Genomic DNA, 23,143 nt, shown 5'->3' on the forward strand with positions numbered 1-23,143 from the left:
AAATTGTCATTGGACACGCCCACTGCATTTTGTGGACACGCCCATTTTGGGTCGCAGCGCGCTTCGCGGACCGCCGTTGTTCTTTCATTGGGGGGGGGGGGGGGGGCGTCATAGGTCTGAGGTGCCTAGGGGAGCCCGAACCCTAAATACAGCCCTGGTTATCCATGCTTATCGTTAAAAACCCGGCGCCCTTTTTTCCCAGCGCCCCTTTTTAACGTACGTGTGAAAAATCCCTCCCTCTGTTATTCTAACATGGCCTCTGGGGACCGGGGATTACTCAGCGGCCATTTTATTTGTGTCATTGTGTGCCAAAAAGTCTTGTTAGCCAACTTTTGTGTTTCCAGTCAATGCAATAGGGATTGCAGAGGCTGCCTATGGCCATTTAGCCATTCAATTCATTTAGGCTGCCTGGCGTCTCTCCCCTTGGCCCCTTGGATCCCTCCATGCGCCTCTGTACGCAAGCACCTTTCTAATTCTTTCGCACATTCTGCTCTATTGAGGTACTCGTGTCATTGCAGTTTGCATAATATTCCAGGAGTCTCATCCTGCTTTTTTCCTCCATTATTTGGAGGATCATATTGGTTTATGCACTTTATCGAATCCGACCTATTATTTATTCTTATATTGCATTCTTATCTGGTAGCTTATTTTGTACAACTGTATAACCTTAGTATGGGAGCAGGAAAAAAGGGAGCCGGCTGAGGGTGGACAAAAATGGCGCCGCCATCGACTTTAATGCAGTTATCGTTAATAATGCAGTTATCGTGCGAAAAAAGCATGAAAAAAGGACACCGTGAAAAATGTTGTTAATAAAATTGTAACATTATAGATTTTGAGGTAGTTTTAGAAGTTTATAACGGTATAGTTTTTGTCATATTATTTCGTTAATAAGTACAGATTTTACGTTTTCAAAGATATTATCGTTAATATATCTAAAAGGGTGTTTCTGCAGAGGGAGTGGTTAGGGTTAGGCAACACCAAGGGGAGTGGTTCGGGTTAGGTACCACCTAGGCGGTGGTTAGTTTTAGGCAACACCAGGGGGGGTGGTTAGGGTTAGGCACCACCAGGGGGGGGGGGGGGGTTAGGGTTAGGCACTAGAGATGACCCGAACCTCCAAATTTCGGTTCGCGAACCACGAACGCAAACTTCCGCAAAAGTTTGGTTCCCGCGAACTTTCGCGCACCGCAATAGACTTCAATGGGAAGGCGAAATTTGAAAACTAGAAACACTTATGCTGGCCACAAAAGTGATGGAAAAGATGTTTCAAGGTGTCTAACACCTGGAGGGGGGCATGGCGGAGTGAGATAGACGCCAAAAGTACCGGGGAAAAATCTGGATTTGACGCAAGACAGCGGTTTAAGGGCAGAAATCACATTGAATGCTAAATTGCAGGCCTAAAGTGCTTTAAAACATCTTGCATGTGTATACAGTGGGTTGCAAAAGTATTCGGCCCCCTTGAAGTTTTCCACATTTTGTCACATTACTGCCACAAACATGCAGCAATTTTATTGGAATTCCACGTGAAAGACCAATACAAAGTGGTGTACATGTGAGAAGTGGATCGAAAATCATACATCATTCCAAACATTTTTTACAAATAAATAACTGCAAAGTGGGGTGTTATTATTCGGCCCCCTGAGTCAATACTTTGTAGAACCACCTTTTGCTGCAATTACAGCTGCCAGTCTTTTAGGGTATGTCTCTACCAGCTTTGCACATGTAGAGACTGAAACCCTTGCCCATTCCTCTGCAAAACAGCTCCAGCTCAGGGCCCTTTTCCACTAGCAGTCGCTAGCGTTCACGCTGAATGCTAGCGATTGCTGAATCGTAATTACCGGCGATTTCCCGATGTTTGCGGCAGCGATTTTGCTATGCTATGCACTGCATAGCAAAATCGCGGCAAATATCGCTCCGCCGCGCGTTTGCGTTCCTGAAAAAAACGAATCGCGGTAGTGGAAATGACCTACCGCGATTCCTATGTTAAAAAGCAAACCGTAGCGATTGTAAAATCGCAAGCGGTTTGAGACTTTTCGATTCAGCCAGCGCAAACGCGCTGGTGGAAAAAGGCCCTCAGATTAGATGGACAGCGTTTGTGAACAGCAGTTTTCAGATCTTGCCACCGATTCTCGATTGGATTCAGATCTGGACTTTGACTGCCATTCTAACACATAGATATGTTTTGTTTTAAACCATTCCATTGTTGCCCTGGCTTTATGTTTAAGGTCATTGTCCTGCTGGAAGGTGAACATCCGCCCCAGTCTCAAGTCTTTTGCAGTCTCCAAGAGCTTTTCTTCCAAGTTTGCCCTGTATTTGGCTCCATCCATCTTCCCATCAACTCTGACCAGCTTCCCTGTCCTTGCTGAAGAGGTGCACCCCCCGAGCATGATGTTGCCACCACCATATTTGACAGTGAGGATGGTGTGTTCAGAGTGATGTGCAGTGTTAGTTTTCTGCCACACATGGCGTTTTGCATTTTGGCCAAAAAGTTCCATTTTGGTCTCATCTGACCAGAGCACCTTCTTCCACATGGTTGCTGTGTCCCCCACATGGCTTGTGGCAAACTGCAAATGGGACTTCTTATGCTTTCTGTTAACAATGCCTTTCTTCTTGCCACTCTTCCATAAAGGCCAACTTTGTACAGTGCATGACTAATAGTTGTCCTATGGACAGTCTCCCACCTGAGCTGTAGATCTCTGCAGCTCGTCCAGAGTCACCATGGGCCTCTTGACTGCATTTCTGATCAGCGCTCTCCTTGTTCGGCCTGTGAGTTTAGGTGGATGGCCTTGTCTTGGTAGGTGTACAGTTGTGCCATACTCCTTTTATTTCTGAATGATCGCTTGAACAGTGCTCCGTGGGATGTTCAAGGCTTTGGAAATCTTTTTGTAGCCTAAGCCTGCTTTAAATTTCTCAATAACTTGATCCCTGACCTGTCTTGTGTGTTCTTTGGACTTCACGGTGTTGTTGCTCCCAATATTCTCTTAGACAACCTCTGAGGCCCTCACAGAGCAGCTGTATTTGTACTGACATTAGATTACACACAGGTGCACTCTATTTAGTCATTAGCACTCATCAGGCAATGTCTATAGGCAACTTACTGCACTCAGATTAAAGGGGGCCGAATAATTATGCACACACCACTTTGCAGTTATTTATTTGTAAAAAATGTTTGGAATCATGTATGATTTTCGTTCCACTTCTCATGTGTACACCACTTTGTGTTGGTCTTTCATGTGGAATTCCAATAAAATTGATTCATGTTTAGGCTAGGGAAAAGAGGTGAGTTTTTAGCCTTTTTTTAAAGCTGTCCAGAGAGGGAGCCTCTCGTACTGATTGTGGAAGTGAGTTCCATAGAGTGGGGGCTGCGTAAGAAAAGGCCCGAGCACCAAATGTTAAGTGTATCCTGGGAATAATCAGCTTCATCTTGTTGGCAGAGCGGAGGGTGCGTGGAGGGGCATAAAGTTCCAATAGATCCGCTATGTATTTGGGTCCCATGTGGTGTAGAGCCTTGAATGTCAGCAGGCAGATCTTAAAATTGATTCTCCATTTTACTGGCAACCAGTGAAGAGTTTGCAGTACTGGGGTGATGTGTGAGCTGCGGGGGGCATTGGCTAGGAGACTGGCTGCAGCATTCTGTACTAGCTGTAAGGGGCGCAGAACCTTTTCTGTAGATCCGATGAACAGGGCGTTGCAGTAGTCTAGGCGGGAGGATACAAATGCATGAACCAGGGCAGGTAGGTCTTCAGCTGGGATAAGGTGTTTGATTTTCGCTATATTTCTCTACATCCACACTTAAGGCCAGGTAGTCGGCTACCTGCTGGTCCAGGCGTTGGTGGAGGGTGGATTCAGAAGGGCTAAGGCGAGGCATGTGACTAAAGAATGTCTGCATATCCGACATCACCATGAGATCACTGGAGCGTCCTGTCCTTGCCTGCGTGGACATGGGAGGATTGCTGCCAGTGGTACCTTTATTGCGTTGTGCTGTGACATCACCCTTAAACACATTGTAAAGTATAGTTGCCAGCTTGTTCTGCAAGTGCTGCATCCTTTCTGCCTTCAGGTGAGTTGGTAACATGTCCGCCACTTTGTGCCTATACCGAGGGTCTAGTAGCGTGGCCACTCAGTAATTGTCATTCCCCTTGAGTTTTCTTATACGAGGGGTCCCTCAACAGGCTGGACAACATGCACAAAGTTGGATCCAGATGTACTATCCATCTCCTCTAGCTCTTCCTCAGTGACGTCAGGCAAGTCCTTCTCCTCCCCCCAGCCACAAACAATACCATGGGAAACTTGAGCAGCACAAGCCCCCTGCGACGCTTGCTGCAGTTGTTCTTCTGCCACCGCCTCCTCCTCCTCCAAAGAAACACTTTTTTCATCATCCGAGTCTGACTCCACTTCCCCACACGACTCTTCCTCCTCTTCCTCCCCCCTCTGTGCTGCCACAGGTGTTGAGGAAGCATCTGGTTCTGATGAGAATTGATCCCACAACGCTTCCTCCCGTAACTGTTCCTGTTCACGCTCCTCCACAGCTTGATCCACCAATCTACGCACGGCACGCTCCAGGAAGTAAGCGTACGGGATCAAGTCGCTGATGGTGCCTTCACTGCGACTCACCAGGTTGGTCACCTCCTCAAACGGCCGCATGAGCCTGCATTCATTTCGCATGAGTGTCCAGTTGTTGGGCCAGAAAATCCCCATCTCCCCAGACTGTGTCCTTCTACTGTAGTTGTAGAGGTACTGGGTGACGGCTTTCTCCTGTTCTAGCAGGCGAGAGAACATAAGGAGGGTCGAATTCCAACGAGTCGAGCTATCGCAAATCAGGCGTCTCACCGGCAACTTGTTTCTGCGCTGAATATCGGCAAAGCGTGCCATGGCCGTGTAAGACCACCTGAAATACCCACACAACTTCCTGGCCTGCTTCAGGACATCCTCTAAGCCTGGGTACTTTGACACAAATCTTTGAATGACTAGATTCAGCACATGTGCAATGCAGGGTACATGTGTCAGCTTTCCCAAATTCAAAGCGGAAATGAGATTGCTGCCGTTGTTACACACCACGTTGCCGATCTCCAGCTGGTGCGGGGTCAGCCACTGATCCACCTGTTTGTTAAGAGCAGCCAGGAGAGCTGGTCCAGTGTGACTCTCCGCTTTGAGGCAAGACATGTCTAAGATGGCGTGACACCATCGTACCTGGCATGCAGCATAGGCCCTGGAGAGCTGGGGCTGTGTAGCTGGAGAGGAGATCGCAGCGCCAGTAGAGTTGAACTGCCACTCAGCCAAGGAGGAGGAGGATGACGACAGTGAAGAGGATGTAGCAGGAAGAGAGGAGGTGGCAGGAGGCCTGCCTGCAAGCCGTGGAGGTGTCACAAGTTGGTCCGCCGCACAGCCACGTACTCCCTGCTTGCCATCGGTCACCAGGTTGACCCAATGGGCTGTGTAAGTAATGTACCTGCCCTGACCGTGCTTGGCAGACCAGGCATCCATGGTCAGGTGGACCCTTGACCCAACACTGTGGGCCAGAGATGACACCACTTGTCTCTCAACTTCACGGTACAGTTTGGGTATCGCTTTTTTAGATAAGTAATTGCGGCCTGGTATCTTCCACTGCGGTGTCCCAATGGCCACAAATTTACGGAAGGCCTCAGAGTCCACCAGCTGGTATGGTAACAGCTGGCAAGCTAACAGTTCCGCCAAGCCAGCTGTCAGACGCCGGGCAAAGGGGTGACTGGCAGAAATAAGCTTCTTCCGCTCAAAGATTTCCTTCACAGACACCTGGCTGCTGTGGGCAGAGGAGCAGGAACCGCTCAAGGTCAGAGGCGGAGTGGAGGAGGGTGGCTGTGATGGTGCAAGGGAAAAAGCAGCTGAATATGCTGCACCTGAAGGAGGAAGAGGAGAAGGAGGGTGGCTTTTCTTTTCTGTGCTGCTTTTCCTCTGGTGCTCTTCCCATTGCAGTTTGTGCCTTTTTTCCATGTGCCTTTGTAAGGCAGTTGTCCCTACGTGGTTGTTGGCCTTTCCATGGCTCAATTTTTGGAGGCAGAGAGAACAGATGGCATTGCTCTGATCTACGGCAGACACATTAAAAAATTTCAAAACCGCTGAGCCCCCCTGGGCTGATGGCACTATCATGGTCGCATCAGTAGCTGACGTTGAAGGGCATGTTGGCTGGCTGTCCATAGGTGGCGATACATGTCGCCGGACACTGCCACCAGCTGTTTCTGACGACGAGCTCCCCCTGCTTCTTTCAGGAACCCGTCTCCACCTACTCCTCTCTGACTCCCCCTCTGAACTGTCCCCCTGTTCATCTCCGCTATTGGGAACATACGTGGCATCCGTATCATCGTCATCGTCATAATCATCCTGCCCAGCTTTGCTTGCCTCAGACACCTCCAAAACTGCACCAACAGCAGGTACTTCATCATCCTCCTCCTCACACGTTACGTCCATAGTGTCGCCTAACTCAGACATATGAGGTGGTGTAACTTGCTTAGCGCCTTCATCTGGTTGTAACAATAATGGCTGTGCATCAGTGATTTCCCCACCAAATAACTCCTGCGAACTGTCAAATGCAGTGGATGTGGTGCTTGTAGTAGCACTGGTGGCTGCGGTGTTCTGTGTTAAATAAATAGTCATCCACTAGAAATGTCACGAACCTCCGATTTTCGGTTCGCGAACCCCCGCAGAAGGTTCGGTTCGCTAGAAACACTTATGCTGGCCACAAAAGTGATGGAAAAGATGTTTCAAGGTGTCTAACACCTGGACCCCCAGGTGGCTGAGTGGGATACATTGCAAAAGTCCCGGGGAAAAATCTGGATTTGACGCAAAGCAGCGTTTTATGGGCAGAAATCACATTGAATGCTAAATTGCAGGCCTAAAGTGCATGTGTATACATCAATCAGGTAGTGTAGTTAGTGTACTGCTTCACACTGACACACCAAACTCACTGTGTAATGCACCGCAAACACGCAAACAGCTGTTTGTGTAGTGACGGCCGTGCTGGACTACTGCGCACCATGGCGAGGATTGCTCTTCCTCACACAGTAATGTCTGGTTAGGTAATGTCTCTCTGCCTTATCAAATTTCAATGGTTCTTTCTCTACCATTGTTAAAGCTTACATCTATTTTTTTTACATTACATCTTCTACCTGCTGTTCAGTACCTGCAACGAGAATCTATTATGGAGGGCAAGTCTGCCATTGTGACCAAGGGTAATGGCGGGGGAACCCTTCCTCGTGTGATTCCGGTCCGGAGTTGTAGCCTAACAAATGGTCGGCTACCACCACACATCCATTGCAAGGAGGGCAGCAGGCATGCCCGCCCCGAGGTAGTGACCAAAAATAACAATACGGGACTCGGGAGGCCCTGCTGTTTTTGAAATGAATTGACTTTAAATCCTTTAACGAGAATCAGTTATGGAGGGCAAGTCTGCCATTGTCACCACGGGTAATGACCGGGGAATCAAGGTTCGATTCCGGTCCGAAGTGGGAGCCTGCTGAGACCCATGCTATACCTGCACTCACTGTGCTTTGCAGACCAGGCATCTGTGGTCAGATGGACCCTTGACCCAGTGGAAGACAAACCAAGTCGAAAGCATTTGCCAAGAATGTTTTATGGAGGGCAAGTTTGCCATTTTTTCAATTGTTGTGAAACTGTAGATGGTACTATAGTCTCAGTACCATGGTGACTGACCACGGGTAATGGCCGGGGAATCCGGTTTCTATTGCGTTCCGGAGTTGGAGCCTAAGAAACGGCTACCACCACACATCCAGGCAAGGAGGGCAGCAGGCATGCCCGCCCGAGGTAGTGACCAAAAATAACAATACAGGACTCAGGAGGACTTTTGAGGCCCTAATTGTAATGAATCAACTTTAAATCCTTTAACGGGAATAAGTTATGGAGGGCAAGTCTGATGGTGCCTTCACTGCGATTCACCAGGTTGGTCTCCGGCGAGAATCTGTTATGGAGGTCAAGTCTGCCATTGTGACCACTGACCATGGGTAATGGTGGGGGAACCCTTCTTGGTGTGATTCCGGTCCAGAGTTGTAGCCTAACAAACTGCTACCACCACACATCCAGGCAAGGAGGGCAGCAGGCATGCCCGCCCCGAGGTAGTGACCAAAAATAACAATACAGGACTCAGGAGGACTTTTGAGGCCCTAAAGCCCCATCTACACGATGGGACATTGCAGCGATCCGGCGGCTCGATTAGCCCCCGGATCGCCTCTTCCGCGTGCCCGCCGCGTCCCGCTCGCTGCACGTGCGCCGGCATCAATACCCGCTCGATTCCCACTCGTCCCCGCGCCGCTTATCTTCCGCTCGATTCCCTGCCATTGTCCCCTAGCGGGGCAGCAGGGAATCGGCGGAAGCAAGATCCGTCCTGTCGGATCTTATCAATCGAGCCGCATCAGCGGCTCGATTGATAAGGAGCATCGCGGCCGCATCTACTCGTGTAGATGCGGCTTAATTGTAATGAATCACCTTTAAATCCTTTAACGGGAATCAGTTATGGAGGGCAAGTCTGCCATCCATTCAAGTGCAAGTTATGCACTGACTGCCAGGTATAATACAATGTGCAGTCACAGACGCAGTGAAAGGTATGCAGTGACTGCAAACAGCCGTTTGTGTAGTGACGCCCGTGCTGGACTGGTGCGCACCATGACGAGAGTGCAGGTGATGGTGGCTTTACAGCCCATATGGTCGCCCGGCTGATGTAGCTGAATGACAGAACAGTGACTGTCCAGCTGATCAAATTTGGTCTGACGACAATGAAACAACGACCTTATTATCTTTGGTGTGCCACCCCCACCCGAGACACTCATATAGCCGGCGGTCATTGCTTCATTGTGATATGCAAGCCCCTTCACCGCGACAAGGTAATGATCATGAAGGGGGATGGGCACATGTACATGCCTTTTTTTTTGTTGCAGCCGCCCGCAGTGCAGCCAGAAAAATTAGGCAGGCATGTACACGCACCAGAAAAAGCTTGTTAATGATTACCACTGTTCAAAGTATCTATAGAAGTATCTATAGAAGTGATTAGTATGAGCACAGGACCAATAGAGAGGTAATACTGTAGTTGAGAGTCGGGCTATCACAAATGAGGCGTCTCACCGGAAAGTTGTTTCTCCGCTGAATGTCCGCAAAGCGTGCCATGGCCGTGTAAGACCGCCTGAAATGCCCACACAACTTCCTGGCCTGCTTCAGGACGTCCTCTAAGCCTGGGTACTTTGAGACAAATCTTTGCACGACCAGATTCAGCTAATGTGCCATGCAGGGTACATGTGTCAGCTTTCTCAAATTCAACGCGGAAAGGAGATTGCTGCCATTGTCGCACACCACGTTGCCGATCTCCTGCTGGTGCGGGGTCAGCCAGGAGAGCTGGTCCAGTGTGACTCTCCACTTTGAGGCAAGACACGTCTAAAATGGCGTGACACCGTCGTACCTCGCATGCAGCGTAGGCTCTGGGGAGATGGGGCTGTGTAGCTGGAGAGGAGGAGATGGCAGCACCGCTAGAGTTGAACTGCCACTCAGCCAAGGAGGAGGAGGAGGATGACAGCAAAGAGGATGTAGCAGGAGGAGAAGTAGAGGAGGTGGCAAGAGGCCTGCCTGCAAGACGTGGAGGTGTCACAAGTTGGTCCGCTGCGCAGCCACGTACTCCCTGCTTGCCATCGGTCACCAGGTTGACCCAATGGGCTGTGTACGTAATGTAGCGGCCCTGCCCGTGCTTGGCAGACCAGGCATCCGTGGTCAGGTGGACCCTTGACCCAACGCTCTTCACAAGAGATGACACCACTTGCCTCTCAACTGCACGGTACAGTTTGGGTATGGCCTTTTGTGAAAAATAATTGTGGCCTGGTATCTTCCACTGCGGTGCCCCAATGGCGACAAATTTACGGAAAGCCTCTGACTCCACCAGCTTGTATGGTAATAGCTGGCGAGCTAATAGTTCTGCCACGCCAGCTGTCAGACGCTGGGCAAGAGGGTGACTGGCAGAAATGGGCTTCTTCCGCTCAAAGACTTCCTGCACGGACACCTGGCTACTGCTGTGGGCAGAGGAGCAGGAACCTCTCAAGGGCAGAGGCGGTGTGGAGGAGGGTGGCTGTGAAGGTGCAAGGGAGAAAGCGGATGAAGACGATGCACCTGAAGGAGGAAGAGGAGAAGGAGGGTGGCTTGTCTTTTGGGTGCTGCTTTTCCTCAGGTGTTCTTCCCATTGCTGTTTGTGCCTTTTCTCCAGGTGCCTTCGTAAGGCACTTGTCCCTACGTGAGTGTTGGCCTTTCCACGGCCCAATTTTTGGAGGCAGAGAGAACAGATGGCTTTGCTCCGATCTGAGGTACATACGTTAAAAAATTTCCAAACCGCTGAGCCCCCCTGGGGAGATGGCACTACGGTGGCATCAGCAGCTGACCTTGAAGGGCATGTTGGCTGCCTGTCCATAGCTGGCGATACATGGCACCGGACACTGCCCCCAGCTGTTTCTGAGGACGAGCTCCCTCTGCTTCTTTCATAGACTCTTCTTCTCCTACTCCTCTCTGGCTCCCCCTCTGAACTGTCCCCCTGGTCATCTCCTCTATTGGGAACATACGTGGTATCCATATAATCGTCATCATAATCCTCCTGCCCAGCTTCGCTTTCCTCAGACACCTCCACAACTGCACCAACATCAGGTGCTTCATCATCCCCCTCCTCACACGTTACGTCCATACTATCGCCACCTAACTCAGACGTATGAGGTGGGGTAACTTGCAAGCGCCTTCATCTTGTTGTAGCAGTATTGGCTGTGAATCAGTGCTTTCCACACGAAATAACACCTGCGAAGTGTCAAATGCAGCGGATGTGGTGCTTCTTGTAGCGCTTGTGGCTGCAGGAGATGAGACTGTTCTGTGTTAAATACTCAAGCACGTCCTCACAATTTTGGGAAGTGATGGCACGTGCCTTCTTCTGAGCACTGTACTTTGGGCCAGGTCCGCAAGAAATCACAGCAACACCACCTCGCACAGACCTGCCGGTGCCAGGTGGCCTTCCTCTGGGTCAGCCTCTACCTCTTCCTCTACCTGGTTTGTCCATTTTGTCCATCTCGGGGGGATGCTAGGTATATGCAGTGAGGTGGGTTCACTTAACCCAAAGGTAGTTATATGCAGTGTGAGGTGAGTTCACTGAGCACAAAAGGTAGTTATATGCAGTGAGGTGAGTTCACTGAACACAAAGGTAGTTATATGCAGAGAGGTGAGTTCACTCAACAAAGGTAGTTATATGCAGTGAGGTGAGTTCACTGAACACAAAAGGTAGTTATATGCACTGAGGTGAGTTCACTCAGCACAAAGGTAGTTATATGCAGAGAGGTGAGTTCACTCAACCCAAAGGTAGTTATATGCAGTGAGGTGAGTTCACTTAACACAACAGCTAGTTATATGTAGTGAGGAGAGTTCACTCAACAAAGGTACTTATATGCAGTGAGGTGAGTTCACTGAACACAAAGGTAGTTATATGCAGAGAGGTGAGTTCACTCAACACAACAGCTAGTTATATGCAGAGAGGTGAGTTCACTGAACACAAAGGTAGTTATATGCAGAAAGGTGAGTTCACTCAATACAACAGCTAGTTATATGCAGTGAGGTGAGTTCACTCAACACAAAGGTAGTTATATGCAGTGAGTTGAGTTCACTCAACACAAAGGTAGTTATATGCAGAGAGGTGAGTTCACTGAACACAAAAGGTAGTTATTTGCACTGAGGTGAGTTCACTCAACATAAAGGTAGTTATATGCAGAGAGGTGAGTTCACTCAACACAAAGTTAGTTATATGCAGTGAGGTGAGTTCACTCAACACAACAGCTAGTTATATGCAGTGAGGTGAGTTCACTCAACACAACAGCTAGTTATATGCAGAGAGGTGAGTTCACTCAACACAACAGCTAGTTATATGCAGAGAGGTGAGTTCACTGAACACAAAAGGTAGTTATATGCACTGAGGTGAGTTCACTGAACACAAAAGGTAGTTATATGCACTGAGGTGAGTTCACTCAACACAAAGGTAATTATATGCAGAGAGGTGAGTTCACTCAACACAAAGGTAGTTATATGCAGTGAGGTGAGTTCACTCAACACAACAGCTAGTTATATGCAGTGAGATGAGTTCACTCAACAAAGGTAGTTATATGCAGTGAGGTGAGTTCACTGAACACAAAGGTAGTTATATGCAGAAAGGTGAGTTCACTCAATACAACAGCTAGTTATATGCAGTGAGGTAAGTTCACTCAACACAACAGCTAGTTATATGCAGTGTGGTGAGTTCACTGAACGCAAAGGGTAGTTATATGCAGTGAGGTGAGTTCACTGAACACAAAATGTAGTTATATGCACTGAGGTGAGTTCACTCAACACAAAGGTAGTTATATGCAGAGAGGTGAGTTCACACAACACAAAGGTAGTTATATGCAGTGAGGTGAGTTCACTCAACACAACAGCTAGTTATATGCAGTGAGGTGAGTTCACTCAACACAAAGGTAGGTATATGCAGTGATGAGGTGGGTTAACTAAACACAACAGGTACTAGTAGGTATATGCAGTACTGTGTAGTACAATGTGCAGCTCCCTTTCACACACACAGGTAGTCACTGAATGTGCTGCTGGGCTGCTGGCAGTGGCACACACTGTATGAATTAGTAATGCTGTCTATGCAACAACATAAGTGTCAGTTTGACACACAGAAAAAAAACACAACAGGATTAGCTCTGAAAAGAGCTGTTGAATGAGGGGTGCTATGTAAGCAATAAGATTCAGCCAGGAGCAAGTTAACTAGCCAAGAGCCTGACTAATCTGTCCCTAGGAGAACAAGTCTGCAGCAGCTCGCCCTATTCTGACTAGCAGCAGGCACATGAGTGAGTCTAATGGCCGCCGGAGCCTGCATTATATAAGGGGGGGGGGGGGGCTCCAGGGCTGAGTGTAGCCGGATTGGCTACAATGTGCCTGCTGACTGTGATGTAGAGGGTCAAAGTTGACCCTCATAGAGCATTATGGGGCGAATCGAACTTCCGGGAAAGTTCGCCTTCGCCGACGAAGGCGAACCACCCGAAGTTCGCCTGGAACCGTTCGCCGGCGAACCGTTCGGGACATCTCTATCAACCACTTCCTGACAATCTTGGGAATTGATGGGACGTGCCTTCTTCTGAGCACTGTACTTTGGTCCATGGCCACACAAAATCACATCAGCACGACCTTGCACAGACCTGCCGGGTGGCCTTCCTCTGGGTCTGCCTCTACCCGTTTTGTCCATATCGGGGGGTTGAAGTGAAAGGTATGCACTGACTCGACTAATACAATGTGCAGTCACACAGGTGCAGTTAACAGGTATGCACGGAGTGGTATATCACACTGCGTGCACTCACGTAGGTAGGTGGGTGCACTGAATACAACAGGTAGGTATATGCAGTGATGGGTATTACAAATGTGCACCTGTCACACACAGACAGGTACCGGGCAGGCACAGTGACACTGCATGCGCTCACGTAGGTAGGTGGGTGCACTGTGAACAACAGGTAGGTATATGCAGTGATGATATTACAAATGTGCACCTGTCACACACAAGTACCGTGAACAGGTACAGTGACTGGTGTTATTAAATATCACACTGCGTGTGCTCACGTAGGAAGGTGGGTGCACTGAAGTGAACAACAGGTAGGTATATGCAGTGATGGGTATTACAATGTGCACCCGTCCCAAACAGACAGGTACTGGAAAGGCACAGTGACACTGCGTCGCTCACATAGGTAGGTGGGTGCACTGTGAACAACAGGTAGGTGTATGCAGTGATGGGTATTACAACGTGCACCTGTCACACACACAGACAGGTACCGGACAAGCACAGTGACACTGTGTGCGCTCACGTAGGTAGGTGGGAGCACTGAAGTGAACAACAGGTAGTAGGTATATGCAGTGATGGGTATTACAATGTGCACCTGTCACACACAGACAGGTTCCGGACAGGCACAGTGACACTGCGTGCGCTCACGTAGGTAGGTGGGTGCACTGAAGTGAACAACAGGTAGTAGGTATATATACCTGAAGTGGAATAGTTTCCACCCGGAACACACTAAAAAATCTATTGTTTACAGCCAGGCTCTGAGGTATAAACAAATATGTTCTAATTCAGAGGACAGAGACAGACAACTTGTGTCACTACGTAATATATTCATAGATCAGGGATATCATCCACAAATCGTTGACGATCAAATACACAGAGCAACTTTAAAATCTAGAGAGAAACTATTGAAGTACACCCCAAACACTGAAAACAATAGTGGTCGCCTACAATCCAAGATTAAAGATGCTGAGGAAGATATCGAAAGCCCTGCAACCAATACTCCACAAAGACAAATGCCTGATGGAAGTTTTTCCTGATTTACCACTACTGGCTTTCAGACAACCTCCCAATTTGAGACAAATGATTATCAGAAGTGCATTATCTACACCAGAAACTCCAGGCACATTACCCTGCAATAACTCAAGGTGTGAGACCTGCCCTTATATCTTATGCACAAGCCAAATACAAATATCAAACTCACAGAAATATCATCAAATGCAAGACCAATTTTTATGTGAGTCATATAATGTTGTATACATGATACGCTGCATGAAATGCCCCTCAAAAGGAATCTATATAGGAGAAACAGGACAAAAACTGCGCACAAGAATGAACCATCAAAGCTTTAAAATTAATGAGGATAAAATGGACACACCAGTGGGCCAACACTTCTGTGAACCAGGACACAGCATGCAAGATCTCAAAGTATTTATTCTTAACGGTAACTTCAAAAATGAACAAGCAAGAAAGATTTCTGAGTACAAATTTATGAAGATGTTTAACCTCCTTGGCGGTAATCCCGAGCTGAGCTCGGGGTATGCCGCCGGAGGTCGCCGCTCAGGCCCTGCTGGGCCGATTTTCGTTTTGAAAAAAGCAGCACACGCAGCCGGCACTTTGCCAGCCGCGTGTGCTGCCCGATCGCCGCCGCTCCGCGGCGATCCGCCGCGTGCAGCGGCGAAAGAGGGTCCCCCCAGCCGCCCGAGCCCAGCGCAGCCGGAACAAACAGTTCCGGCCGGCGCTAGGGGCTGGATCGGGCGGCTCTGACGTCAGGACGTCGACTGACATCCATGACGTCACTCCGCTCGTCGCCATGGCGACGAGGAAAGCGAAACAAGATAGGCCGCTCATTGCGGCCTATCTTGTTACTTTCGATTGCCGGAGGCGATCGAAAGTACGCTTCCGGAGCGCCCTCTAGTGGGCTTTCATGCAGCCAACTTTCAGTTGGCTGCATGAAATATTTTTTTTTTAATTTAAAAAAAACCACATTGCAGCCTCCCTGGCAAAATAAATAAACCGCCAGGGAGGTTAAGACATTAACAGAGGGTTTAAATTGTGTAATGGGATTCATGACTACTTATGCAACATGATTTACTTGGCTTCATGATCTTCAGAAACCTGCTAGATTTCATGTTTGCTTGCATGAGCTCACTGGCTCCAGCATGCTGATCACCTGACACCTAACTGCTAAACAGTAACCAGCACAACTGCCATCTTTGTGTTTACTATTTATCTGTATCAGTGTTTTACTTCAGCTTACATCTGGAAATATGCCTGAAGAAGGGGACTAGATCCCAGAAAGCTTGCATTATTTGGAGCTAGTCTACTTTAGGGGACTCACCGCAAATCCCCATAGACACTTTCAGCTGGGCTGCAGAAACGGAACAAATGTCCGCTTTCACCTTGTTTAAACCCCCACAAGCCTTATACCCATGGATAGGTAAGCATATCCTCTAATGAATTGTGAGGTTTTCGGTCAAAAAAAGAGTTGAAATTGGCTGTGTAGGAGCCGCCGAACGGCCTTAATCTCGGTTCCGTCGGCCATCTTCGTTCTGCTGTGCAGGTCCTTTCTTCCTCCTCATTGGAGGGTTTGTTAGCTGCTGACAGAAGCTGGCACGCCCCCACCGAACAATCCCTCCAGTGAGGAGGAAGAAACGACCTGCAGAGCAGAACCAAGATGGCTGACGGACCCGAAATTGCGGCCGTTCGGCGGCTCCTGTACAGTCAGTTACAACTTTTTTTTGACCGAAACCCGCAAAATTTTTTAGAGGGCATGCTTAGCTACCAGAGGATATAAGGCTTGTGGAGGTTTAAACAAGCAAACAGAAGACATTTGTTCCGTTTTGCAGCCCAGCTGAAATTGTCTATGGGGATTTGCGGTGGGTCCCCTAAAGTAGACTAGCTCCCATTATTTAACTTTATCAGTTAGCCAGTAAAAGGTATTACTTTTACAAGACTTTGTTTTTTTCTAACTACATAATTTGTTTGGCTAACACGGTACAGAAACATTTTTACTACTACCTTATTAACTGAAAAATTGGTAGTCCTACACTCACGGTGGGGCGCCTCCTCCCACCTTGCATATATCTCATAATAGAATGAATGTAGGGTGCCACCATGTAACAACTGAAGTAAAAGCATTGTGAGTCTTTTCCAAGTCTCCATTGACTCTCTAGTGATATACATTCCCTGAGGGAATATCAGCTTGGCCTCATATCCTGATGTTAATATCATGCTTACACTGGCACACATTGCCTCTCTCTCTCACTGTCCTTCCTCGCAGCCCATATATCTGATCAATATAGTAACTAAACGCAGTCAAAATGTTTTAATAACAAGGACTGATGTATAGAAGCTGACAAACGGGGCCGTGATGAACAGATGAAGCACAAACTGCTTTCATCCACTCTAGAGTTGGACAAATTGAATATGATAGATGGCAGCGGTCCAGCACACAGACATGAGAGGGAGACTTGCTGCCAAGATACAAAGTGACAGCCAAGTGACAGTGATCAAGTGTCACAACAAACACATAAACACATCTGGCTGCTCATATATATAAATACAGTAATACATAATAAAATATTTTTTTTAAATAAAAACTACACATCAAAATCATCAGTGGATCCTGAGATATACCGGTAAGCTACTAAAACACAATTTGAAGAGAAGAGTAAACAATAGCGGTTTTACCTTATCAGCTTCCCTGTTTTGTCACTGAAGCCCCCCATTATGTTGTAGGAAGATGTGGGCAGTGGTGTATCCAGGGAGGGACAGGCATTACACTTGTCATGGGCGCCGGCGTCTAAGTGGCGCAGATTGGCTGCTAGACCTGCCGTTCTGTAGTCACGGGGCTCGAAAGCCTGCCATGTCCCGGAAAGCTCACACTATTTTCTCCCATCTGTTGCCAAGTGGCTGTTGGCCACAATGCAGGACACAAGAGGGTATGTGTTCCATGTAATAGCTGCGCCACCCCCTTACCTTCATTCAGCACTGCCCATGCCTTTCTCTCCTGCAGCTGCATAAATCTGTGCAAGGGGATTAATATCAAAGCTCACGCTAAGCTCCACCCCTAAAAATATAAGGTCCACCCCAACAGAGCAGGCAGGGTAAAAGCTCCAGTTCAGGCTCCACCCCTTCTGTAATAAGCCCACCCCCAGAAGACGAGAGAAGGGAGCAGAGTGGGAAATTTAAAAGGTGAGTTACCTCTCACCTTGCCCTCCCCAGCACCATCAGTAGCCCTCACTCTGGCCTTAGTAAGCCCCTGCTTGTACCGCTGTGCACCCTCAACCAGCCCACAATTTCCCTGCAGACCTTTGGGCTCATTCCCAGTATGTGCTGTGCGATACACTTTGCAATGTATAGAGGCGCGGGACATTTTATCGCATGACGCAAGCATTTTCCTGACAGGTTCATTTGAGTTGAGGCCGCCAACATCCATGTTATAATGCGCATTCCGCGCTTTGTTGTGAGGAAAATGGGGTGGGTTATTTCCATGATGTAAATATTGATTGTTTGTGGAGCTGCTGGAACTGCGTGTATGGATCGCAGCGCTGTTACTGCTAGTGATCGATACAGTACAAAGCCCTACAAAGAAGTACAGCTGTCAATCATGAGTGGCTCCCATACAGCAAACACTGTGAATCCAGCGCAGGAGACTTGGGCACAGCCGGCGCCACCATAGACTGTAATAGGAATTACGGCTATAGCAGCGCACAGGGAGTAACTTCAGCACCAAAGTTACTTTTAAAACACAATAATTCGGCTTCCAGCAATTGCTGGAAGCTGATTTATTTTATTCCCCACCATCCATGGTGGCCTGGCGCAGTTTGTTGAATTCTTAAAAAGGCGGCAAAATGAATGGCAGTTTAGGCGCCAAAACCTGACCTTTAAGCGCCAAAACCTGACCTTGCCCCAGGCGCAACTTGGTCTTGATCCGTCCCTGCTGGAGGGAGAATAGTATTTAACACGGCCGGGAACTTGTGCAGGATCAGCCATATACCAGCTGTATCCTTTGCCCAAGTCTCCTGCGTCCATTCCTCCCGTATGCCCCATACAGCAGCTGGATTCACAGACAGCAGCTTACGATTCAAATAAGGGCTGCTGCTAATGATCCATTGAAAATCTACTGCACAGGACACTTAAAAAAAAAAAAAAAAAAAAATATATATATATATATATATATATATATAATGAATTTATATAGCATTGACATCTGCAGCAGCACTGTACAGAGTACATAGTAGTGTTGGGCGAACATCTAGATGTTCGGGTTCGGGCCGAACAGGCCGAACATGGCCGCGATGTTCGGGTGTTCGACCCGAACTCCGAACATAATGGAAGTCAATGGGGACCCGAACTTTTGTGGTTTGTAAAGCCTCCTTACATGCTACATACCCCAAATTTACAGGGTATGTGCACCTTGGGAGTGGGTACAAGAGGAAAAAAAATTTAGCAAAAAGAGCTTATAGTTTTTGAGAAAATCGATTTTAAAGTTTCAAAGGGAAAACTGTCTTTTAAATGCGGGAAATGTCTGTTTTCTTTGCACAGGTAACATGCTTTTTGTCGGCATGCAGTCATAAATGTAATACATATAAGAGGTTCCAGGAAAAGGGACCGGTAATGCTAACCCAGCAGCAGCACACGTGATGGAACAGGAGGAGGGTGGCGCAGGAGGAGAAGGCCACGCTTTGAGACACAACAACCCAGGCCTTGCATGAGGACAAGAAGCGTGCGGATAGCATGCTTTGTACCACCATGCAGTCATAAATGTAATAAAGATAAGTGGTTCAATAAACAGGGACCACGCGGCAACGCTAACCCAGCAGCAGCACACGTGATGGAACAGGAGGAGGCGCAGGAGGAGAAGGCCACGCTTTGTGAGACACAACAACCCAGGCCTTGCATGAGGACAAAAAGCGTGCGGATAGCATGCTTTGTACCGCCATGTAGTCATAAATGTAATAAAGATAAGAGGTTCAATAAACAGGGACCACGCGGCAACGCTAACCCAGCAGCAGCAGCAGCAGCAGCACACGTGATGGAACAGGAGGAGGCGCAGGAGGAGAAGGCCACGCTTTGTGAGACACAACAACCCAGGCCTTGCATGAGGACAAAAAGCGTGCGGATAGCATGCTTTGTACCGCCATGTAGTCATAAATGTAATAAAGATAAGAGGTTCCATAAACAGGGACCGGCAACGGTAACCCAGCAGCAGCAGCAGCAGCAGCAGCAGCACACGTGATGGAACAGGAGGAGGCGCAGGAGGAGAAGGCCACGCTTTGTGAGACACAACAACCCAGGCCTTGCATGAGGACAAAAAGCGTGCGGATAGCATGCTTTGTACCGCCATGTAGTCATAAATGTAATAAAGATAAGAGGTTCCATAAACAGGGACCGGCAACGGTAACCCAGCAGCAGCAGCAGCAGCACACGTGATGGAACAGGAGGAGGCGCAGGAGGAGAAGGCCACGCTTTGTGAGACACAACAACCCAGGCCTTGCATGAGGACAAAAAGCGTGCGGATAGCATGCTTTGTACCGCCATGTAGTCATAAATGTAATAAAGATAAGAGGTTCCATAAACAGGGACCGGCAACGGTAACCCAGCAGCAGCAGCAGCAGCACACGTGATGGAACAGGAGGAGGCGCAGGAGGAGAAGGCCACGCTTTGTGAGACACAACAACCCAGGCCTTGCATGAGGACAAAAAGCGTGCGGATATAGCAGCAATGCTTTTTGCCGCCATGCAGTCATAAATGTAATACAGATGAGAGGTTCAATAAACAGGGACCGGAAACGCTAAACCATCCCAGATGTTCATCGGTCATGTTACTTGGTTGGGGTCCAGGAGTGTTGCGTAGTCGTTTCCAATCCAGGATTGATTCATTTTAATTTGAGTCAGACGGTCTGCATTTTCTGTGGAGAGGCGGATACGCCGATCTGTGATGATGCCTCCGGCAGCACTGAAACAGCGTTCCGACATAACGCTGGCTGCCGGGCAAGCCAGCACCTCTATTGCGTACATTGCCAGTTCGTGCCAGGTGTCTAGCTTCATGCCCGGTTTCAGGTCCAGCGGTGCCAGCCACAAATCCGTCTGTTCCTTTATTCCCCTCCAAATTTCCTCCCCTGTGTGCTGCTTATCCCCAAGGCAGATCAGCTTCAGCAACGCTTGCTGACGCATGCCAACAGCTGTGCTGCACTGCTTCCACGATCCTACTGCTGCTGGTGCTGGGTTAGCATTTCCGGATGAGGTACAGCTTTGAGATGCGTTGGAGGAGAAGGAGTCAGAGAGGTAGGTGCTGCTGTTGTTATCCAGCTGTTTGCGGCGTGGGCAACACCCGCGCCGTAGCAGGTGAGGAATCGCTGCCAGGCTCCACAAGGTTCACCCAGTGCGCGGTAAGGGAGATGTATCGACCCTGGCCGAACGCACTCGTCCAGGTGTCAGTGGTGAGGTGAACCTTGCAGGCAACGGCATTCTTCAAGCTTCGGGTTATTTAGCTGACCACGTGCTCATGCAACTCAGGCACTGCAGAGCGCGCAAAGTGGTAGCGGCTGGGAACCACGTAACGTGGGATGGCCACTGACATCATGCCCTTGAAGCTGTTTGTCTCCACCACTCGATATGGCAGCATTTCGCAGGCCAGAAGCTTGGCTATGCTGGCTGGCTGTTACTGCCACGGCCCGGGGGTCATTTGCTGGCAATTTCCTCTTGTGCTCAAACATCTCAGAGACAGACAACTCAACCGTAGCGCTGCACACCGAAGGGCTGTTGGTTGTTGTGTTTGATGAACACTGGGAGACCTCAAGAGCACTAGTCCGGAAAGTGACAGTGTCAGCATCGTCTGATGTTTGTGAATGTTGTGAACCACGCAATGGCTGGGCTACTGCTGCTGCTGAGGCGGGTCTGGTGGTGAGTCTGGTGAACCCAAGGGAGGCAGTGTTGCTGGTGGTACCCTGTCCTGCCGCGTTTGCCCACAGAGTGGGATGTTTGGATAGAATGTGGCGGCTCATGCTGGTGGTGGAGAGGTTGTTAATACTTTTCCCCCTGCTCAGGCGGGTCTTGCACACCTTGCAAATCGCCATGGTAACATCCTCAGTGCAGTCTTCAAAGAAAGCCCAGACTTTAACTGGCTGAGGACTCGGACCTCGTGCGTGATGTGCTGGTGCTGCTTAACCCACTGCTGGACGCTTGAGAGGTCATCCAAGTAATTATCTGGTCCTGTTCTTTTGGATCTGTGAGGGTTGTTGTCCTGGACAACATGGGCAGTATTGAGTGGGTTTTCTTGGGTGCTCCCCTGTGGCCTGTACGTGAACCGTCAGGGGAAACACCTCTTCCCTTGCCCCTCCCTCTTTCACCGGATTTCTTCCTCATTTCACTTATCCTTAAAGTACACGCTGACTGGCAGCAGTACAGTGGCAGTACAGAAATGCTATACAGTGGTGGGTGAGCGGTGTACCACTATTGTCAGCAGTGACACAGAGCACAATGCTATACAGTGGCGGGTGAGCGGTGTACTACTGTTCCCAGCAGACACAGAGTGGAAGTAAACACAATGCTATATAGTGTGGCTGAGCCGTGTACACAGAGTGGCATTAAACACAATGCTATATAGTCTGCTATATAGTCACCCCGAACAGGGTGATGTTCTGCAGAACCCAAACAGTGGCAAACACTGTTCGCCCAACACTACTGGGAGGGAACGCAGATTTTAGTACCTAAACACACGATACAACATGTTTTCCGGGGTCGGACTCTGAGGCACATACAGATGGTCCCGATCATCATCCTCATCATACAACTCTTCTCCTGAGTCTGACCCACCCACCACCTCTGCCACCCCAACATCCCCAGACACAGACCCCTCATCGTCCTCAACATTAACTTGGGATGCTGGCCTGAGCCAGACCTCCTCCTCCACATCAGGCCCCATCATCTCCTCAATGGCAGCCCTCATTAATCGCTCTGGCGACGGACTGATGGACACAACGTTCTCCTCCGGGGAGGGCTGCTGCTGACCACTGGCTGCTGGGGTGGATGTTATAGCTTGCGTGGGGCGTTGGCTGTTGCTGTTGTTGGGAGTGCTGCTCACAGCGGAGGTCTCTGGGGAACTCATGTTGAGCTCATATAGTGGTTGACGGTGAGTGGAGTATTACTGATCCCAGCAATATACACACTGACTGGCAGAGTACGCAATGCTATATAGTGTGGCTGAGCGGTGTACACAGAGTGGCAGTAAACACAATGCTATATAGTCTGGCTGAGCGAGCGGTGTACTACTGTTCCCAGCAGAATCAGAGTGGCAGTAAACAATGGTATATAGTCTGGCTGAGCGGTGTACACAGAGTGTCAGTAAACAATGGTATATAGTCTGGCTGAGCGAGCGGTGTACTACTGTTCCCAGCAGAATCAGAGTGGCAGTAAACAATGGTATATAGTCTGGCTGAGCGGTGTACACATAGTGTCAGTAAACAATGGTATATAGTCTGGCTGAGCGGTGTACACACAATGCTATATAGTCTGCTATATAGTGTCAGTAAACAATGGTATATAGTCTGGCTGAGCGAGCGGTGTACTACTGTTCCCAGCAGAATCAGAGTGGCAGTAAACAATGGTATATAGTCTGGCTGAGCGGTGTACATAGAGTGTCAGTAAACAATGGTATATAGTCTGGCTGAGCGAGCGGTGTACTACTGTTCCCAGCAGAATCAGAGTGGCAGTAAACAATGGTATATAGTCTGGCTGAGCGGTGTACACAGAGTGTCAGTAAACAATGGTATATAGTCTGGCTGAG

The sequence above is a fragment of the Hyperolius riggenbachi genome, chromosome 9, assembly GCF_040937935.1.
Source record: "Hyperolius riggenbachi isolate aHypRig1 chromosome 9, aHypRig1.pri, whole genome shotgun sequence".
NCBI lineage: Eukaryota > Metazoa > Chordata > Amphibia > Anura > Hyperoliidae > Hyperolius > Hyperolius riggenbachi.